The sequence below is a fragment of the Marmota flaviventris genome, chromosome X (assembly GCF_047511675.1).
Source record: "Marmota flaviventris isolate mMarFla1 chromosome X, mMarFla1.hap1, whole genome shotgun sequence".
NCBI lineage: Eukaryota > Metazoa > Chordata > Mammalia > Rodentia > Sciuridae > Marmota > Marmota flaviventris.
Genome location: NC_092518.1, coordinates 32665531 through 32671335, shown reverse-complemented (window position 1 = coordinate 32671335; position 5805 = coordinate 32665531). Strand labels below are relative to the sequence as shown.

At 54.8% G+C, this 5805-nt stretch overlaps 1 long non-coding RNA gene across 1 annotated transcript; it reads right to left on the bottom strand.

Annotated features, from left to right (window-relative positions):
- Positions 1-1137: 1137 nt before the first annotated feature.
- Positions 1138-3483, bottom strand: LOC114086178 (uncharacterized). The gene is made up of 2 exons (XR_003581598.2): positions 3174-3483; positions 1138-1563 (listed from the first exon to the last, which is right to left on the bottom strand). It is a non-coding gene; the product is annotated as an uncharacterized lncRNA (long non-coding RNA).
- Positions 3484-5805: the final 2322 nt, after the last annotated feature.

Genomic DNA, 5805 nt, shown 5'->3' with positions numbered 1-5805 from the left:
CTAGTGCCAGTTCTTCTCCCATGTCAGCTGCCTCCTCCAGGAGGCAAATGTCCAGATGGAACTGGAGGTGCAAGGGGTTTATTGGAGCCATGCTTGCGGAAGTTGAAGTGGGTGGGAAGGAGGAGATAGGGAAGTCTGCAGACCAGGGGAGCAAAAGGAAGGAAGGGTGGGTAGGGAGAGTCCCAGATGGCCCTATAGCTCTGTGGAAAACCTCAGCCATGCAGATGGGAGTGCCAGTGGAAAGATGACCCAGAGCAAAGTCCTGTGCCAGCCAGAAATAGCCATGCTCACTCCCTGGAGGTGCACAACCTTGACCTGAGAGCTGAGGCAGAGCCCAAAGGCACCCACAACTGAAGGGTGTCAACTAATTGCATTTTTTTTTTCGTACTGGGGATTGAACCCAGGGGTGCTTAACCACTGAGCCACACCCTCAGTCCTTTTTAGTTTTTATTTAGAGACAAGATCTACTAAGTTGCATACAGCCTTGTTAAATTGCTGAGGCTGGCTTTGAACTTGTGATCCTCCTGCCTCAGCCTCCCAAGCTGCTGGGATTACAGGCGGGTGCCACCACACCTGACAACTAATTGCACTTCTCATGGGAAGTTCTCTCTGGAAGGGCTATCTGAGCAATGTGTCTCCAAGGCCGTCATGGTCCCTTCTAAACTTACACATATTTATAGAATTCCCTTCTGACACAATAGAGTCCAGTACTGTGGGGTGACCGCTGACAACCCCTGCTATATGAATGCCCTACCCAGTGGATCCCCAGAACTAGTCCTTTGTTTTTCACCCCTAACCCTGGCCACCCCAAGTTCAGGTAGAAGGGAAATAGATGATTCTTCTTCTTCTTTTTCTTTTAATTTTTTAAAGATGTTGATGGACCTTTATTCAATTATTTATTATGAGTTGCTGAGAATTGAACCCAGTGTCTCACACATGCTAGGCAAGCGCTCTACCACTGAGCCACAACCCCAGCCCTAGATCCCTCTTCTAGAAGGAGGATAGTGGCATGGTTCTGGAAGAGGATGTGTGACCATTTTTGGACAACACAATGTACCACAGAGCCCAAGGAGTGAGAAGCCAAGGTCTTCCCTTCCAGGAGAGGAAAGAAGTTGGACCAAGTTCAAATTCCTTCAATTTGTTGATGCAACTAATATTTATTGAACACTTACTATGTTCCAGGTTGTTTTAGGTGCAGGGGGGGATAAAAGATGGACAAAAACCCCAGTTCTTATGTAGATGATGTGGCAGTGAGAGAAGATTGACAATAAATAATAAAATATCAGGTAACACTAAATGCTATGTATAAATGACGGCACAGAAAATGATCAGATGAAGGAAGGATGGTAGAGAGTGGAACAGCCAGTGCCTTCCAGGATCCAGGAGTTTCTTGGTGGGAAGGAACCATAAGGAGTGGGAAGGTTTAGCCATTCCCTTGAGTGTGTCCTAGACGCCTAGCTCCTGCGGCTGGATAAACTTCTGCAGGGTGTGTGGGGGAGGGACTCAGGCTCTGAGTCCTTGCCCAAGGTCACCAGCTAGTTAGCAGCAATGCAGAAACAGGGCCTGCAAAACAAGGGGCCACGTTGTAGCCTTCACGCCCAAGGACTCCTCCAGCCTATCCAGTCTCCTAGCAAAACACTGCGGGGGGCTTATAGGAGAAGGTGCCCCCGGGTGTGCGCACGCAGGGTTCTGTTCCTTCTGAAAGCTGAAGGGTCCGTGTTGGAACGGGTCTAAGCTGCAAAGGGACAGGGAAGGAAAGTACGTGGGGGATATAACTGGACTCAGCCAACCCTTCCAGGACCAGCCTGCGCAACCCTCGGAGGCGGAGGCGGCCGCGGGTGCCAGGCTCTCCTCCGCGTCTAGGGCACTCGGCAGCAGAGCGGTTACGGAGGGAGGGTGAGGTGGCCATCCAGGGCCGTCCTCTCCCTCCACCTCCCTGCTAACCCGCACTGGCTGGAAAGCCGCGGGGTCCAGGCTGCGGGGAGTAGTGTGAAGACAGGAGCGGATGCCGGGCCCAGGAAAGTGGGGGACGCGGGAGGGACCGAATGGTGTCAAGAGAGGGGAGCGCGGATTTAGGGGTCCCCGAAGGGGTGCGGGGGTGGAATTTGCAGGGAGGGCCGGAGGGGGGTGTCTGGGAAAGGGGTCTCTCCGAGCGCGGTGGTGGGGGCGGCGGAGATTGGGGTCCCTGAAGCATCTCTGACCACAAAAGGCCGGGGAGCGCGGCCCGGCGGGCTTAGCAAGCCGTATTGATCGAGGGGCGGGCGCAGTGAGCGCGCCGAGAGCAGCTCCATCCATTAGGGCCGCTGTTCGCCTCCAATTAGAAAAAAAATCATTACTCAGCAGCCAGCAGCGGCCTGCGCGCCGCCCGGGACCGCCTGCGAGCGAGCGAGCCAGCCGGGGAACGCGGGCTCCCCGCCCCCGCTCCCCACCCCCAGCCCCCGGCGCCCCGCCTCCCCCGGCCCTAATGACAACTATTAGAACTGCCTCCCCGCACCCACCGCCCGGCGAGCACAAAAGCGCGAGATTCATTTGGTAATCGGGGTAATTACAGCGGGGCGCGGGGGCGCACGCGGCGATGGCGGGCGCGCCGGCGGAATGCTAAGGGGCCGGGCGCGCCGCCCGTCCCCACCCGCTACCCTGCCACCCTCCCGGGCCGGCCCCTCGCCCGAGCGGCGCCCGGGGGCCACGGCTCCCCTCGCCCTCGCCCTCGCCCTCGCCCTGCCCCTCTCCAGCTCTGGACGGAGGCTGCCTGGGGTGGGGTGGGGGCTCCTGTCACTGGACCAGAAGCCCTCCGCCCCCGACCCCCCTCGCGATCGGCCTGGGCAGCGCGGCCTGCGGCGCTCGGGACCAAGATTTGCCACGTCTGGGAGCCGGAGAAGCCCTCCGAGGTCCGGACGCATAATAAATACCGTGTGTAATGTATTTACTCTGCTGCCCCCAGTTAATTTACACACCCGCGCTGCGCCGCGCGCCCTCCCCCGCGCGCCCCGGCCTGTCGTTCCTATTTACAGGCGCGAGGCGCCGTCCCTTGAGAGGGCTTTTTTTTTTTCCCCTTCATCTTTTTTTTTTTTTTTTTTTTTTTGAGAGCTTTAGGATGGATGCAACGTGTCATTAAACCTGAAAGGAGCTGTTACTTATCAGTAATGGTGTTTTCCAGAGGCCTTTTTCCTCACCTGCGCGGGCACAGGTACCACCTGGGTGGTGCATGAAAGCAGGGGGTGCCCGATGGCCCCGATGAGGTGTGTCTGTAATGCACTCTATGAGGGCCTAGCAGGAGGTGGCCGAGGCATCCCTGGGGCCTGTCCCCAAACCACGCGAACACAGAGGTCTCTCCACCACCTGGAGGAAGCCGGCTTGGCCCTGCACGGTGGGTGGGGGGAGGTATCTCTCCTTCCAGAGCTGCCTCAACAGCAAGGGGTTATGGGACTTCTCCAAAAGCTTTCCCTCCTTAGCAGGCAAGAAACGCAGCCTCTCTTGGTGGTGCGGTTCTTGCAGCAGGAAGGCCCTGTGTGACACGGACCCTCCAGGCAACTGCCTTATCTGGGGCGGTTTCCCATCTGCCTCTCTGGGCAGCGAGATTGCCTTCCTGCGCAGGACTTATCTTGTGGGGAAGCAGAGGGGAAGCTGGAGGCAGGCCCAGCGAATGGAATGCTCCCTGGGCCTTGTGTATTCTTAATGACCCATAACAGTCCTCAGTGGTGAAAAAGAAAACCCAACACCCTTTAACCCATTCTGTGCCCATCCTGCTCTGCGAGATTTATTCTTAAGAGTGCTGTCCTATCCCCCAGAATCCTCTCTGGATTGCATCTTAGGGCTGCCCCGTCCACCTCAGCACCCTGATGCCTAAACTTTAGTCTGGCCAACTATCCCAGGCCAAGGGCAGAGGGTGATGGAGGAGCCCTACCAGGGCTTGGAGACGGAACGGAAAGCCCCAGAAAATGTGGGTACATTTCTGAGTAGCTCTGCATTTTTTTTTCTGAAGTGGAGATTCTTAAAAGGATATGAGACAGCCCCAAAGGCTAAGAACCCCCTACCAGCTCTTTGACCTTGTGCAGGTCTGATTGCTGGGCCTAGCTTCATTATCGGTAAGAATAAGAATATCCCAAAGCAGTTGCTCTCATGAAAACAATGAGATAATGCTTTAATATTTGCAAACCACACGGGCGTCTACAGAGATGAATTATTAATGATGCCCAAAATGACTGTGTGTGAACGAGCATGTATTTGTGAGTGGGGGGTGCAGGGGAAGTAGGTGCGAGGATCGTTAGGATTATATTCTCCTTTCTTGGGGTGCCTCTGTCTTGAACCTCCTCATTTCTCTACCTCTGCACCAAGTGGGATTGATCTGGGATGTTATCCCTTCTCTTTGAGAGGTGAGAAGCTTGGGTGGGTGGGTGGGCGAGGGAGTGGGCAACAGGCTCTTCTCCAGCCTTGCTTGTGAACGTAGTAGTCATCTGCACAGAGTAGGTGCGTAGCACATCTTTGTCCAATCATCAAATCAATGACTAGGTGGCTGAGCAGTGGCCATCTAGCTCCCTATCTCTTCTCTACTTGAAGATAGAAAAGGATTCCAGAACTTTCCCAGCCTTAGTCCTCATCTTTTCTGATGGACATCTATATTCCAGGAACTCAAAGATTATTATTATCCCCAAATAACCAGAATCCAGGGTGGTAAGGTCCCCTGGAGAGGTGACAGCTCATTCTCTCCATCCGAACACTAAGAAACGAAGCTGGAAAACTTGGCTGAGGTCTTGGGGCCAGGATTAGAGCCAGTGCCCCTCCCTGGTGTACCCCTTCACGTCATTGCTAAAGAACTGTGGTCTCCATGGGACGGAGCTACCCAGAGCTTGCTTCAGAGGAGACTATTCTGGGATCCTCTGTAGCGTTCCTGCTGAGGCCACTTTCGCTCCAGATTGTTCTCACTGAGTTGGGCACAGTGTAGGCGACTAGAACTGGGCCCCTCTTGCCTGACTCAGGACCTCTCTGATGGGACCTCTGGGTGCCCCATCCTTTCTCAGAGCTGTGCTGCCATATGGGGGACTTTTGTCTCCCACCCCTCCTTCTTTCCCCCTCCCCTTCCACAGGGGTCAGACCTGCTCCTTGGTATCACCTCCCCCCCCCATCTCCTGCTTCCTCCCTCTTTATTTGGGTGCTGGCAATTGAACCCAGGAGGCTTTAGCACAGAGCTACATCCCTAGTCCTTTTTTATCGTTTCTTTTGAGACAGGTTGTCTAAGTTGCTAAGGCTGGCCTCGAACTCATGATCCTCCTGCCTCAGTCTCCTGAGTTGCCGGGATTACAGGTCTGTACTGCGTCTACTCCTCCTCTTTATTCTTTACAGGCACCTTCCCCAGTACATCTCTTATACTTCCAATTCCATCGTGTTGTCCTCTAACTGGAGGACCTAGACTTTGACAGGAACCAATACTTGGCATGGCTTCCTCCATTTGCAGTAGAACCTTTGTGTGCTCAGGAGCCCTCAGAGAGCAGAGTGGTGCTACTTTCTGCCACTCCTTTGCACCATTCCAGAAGGTTCCAGGCTCTAGATGCTCTAAGCCCTGTGGGGCTGGGTGGCATGTTGTATGTGATTTGTTTTTATTCTTCAAGTTGCTTCTGGGTAGAGTAGGGCTTATCTCTGCCCTGGGACCCTGTTGTCCAAAAGGCTGGTGCCACTCGCCAGCTTGCCCTGTTGCTCTGGACAATCAGCGCAGAGGCCAGACCTCATTGTGGGACTCTTTCTATGCAGACACTCGGAGCAGGAATCTGAGAGCCCAGAGCCAGCCCTGCTCATCTGGACGTTGAATCC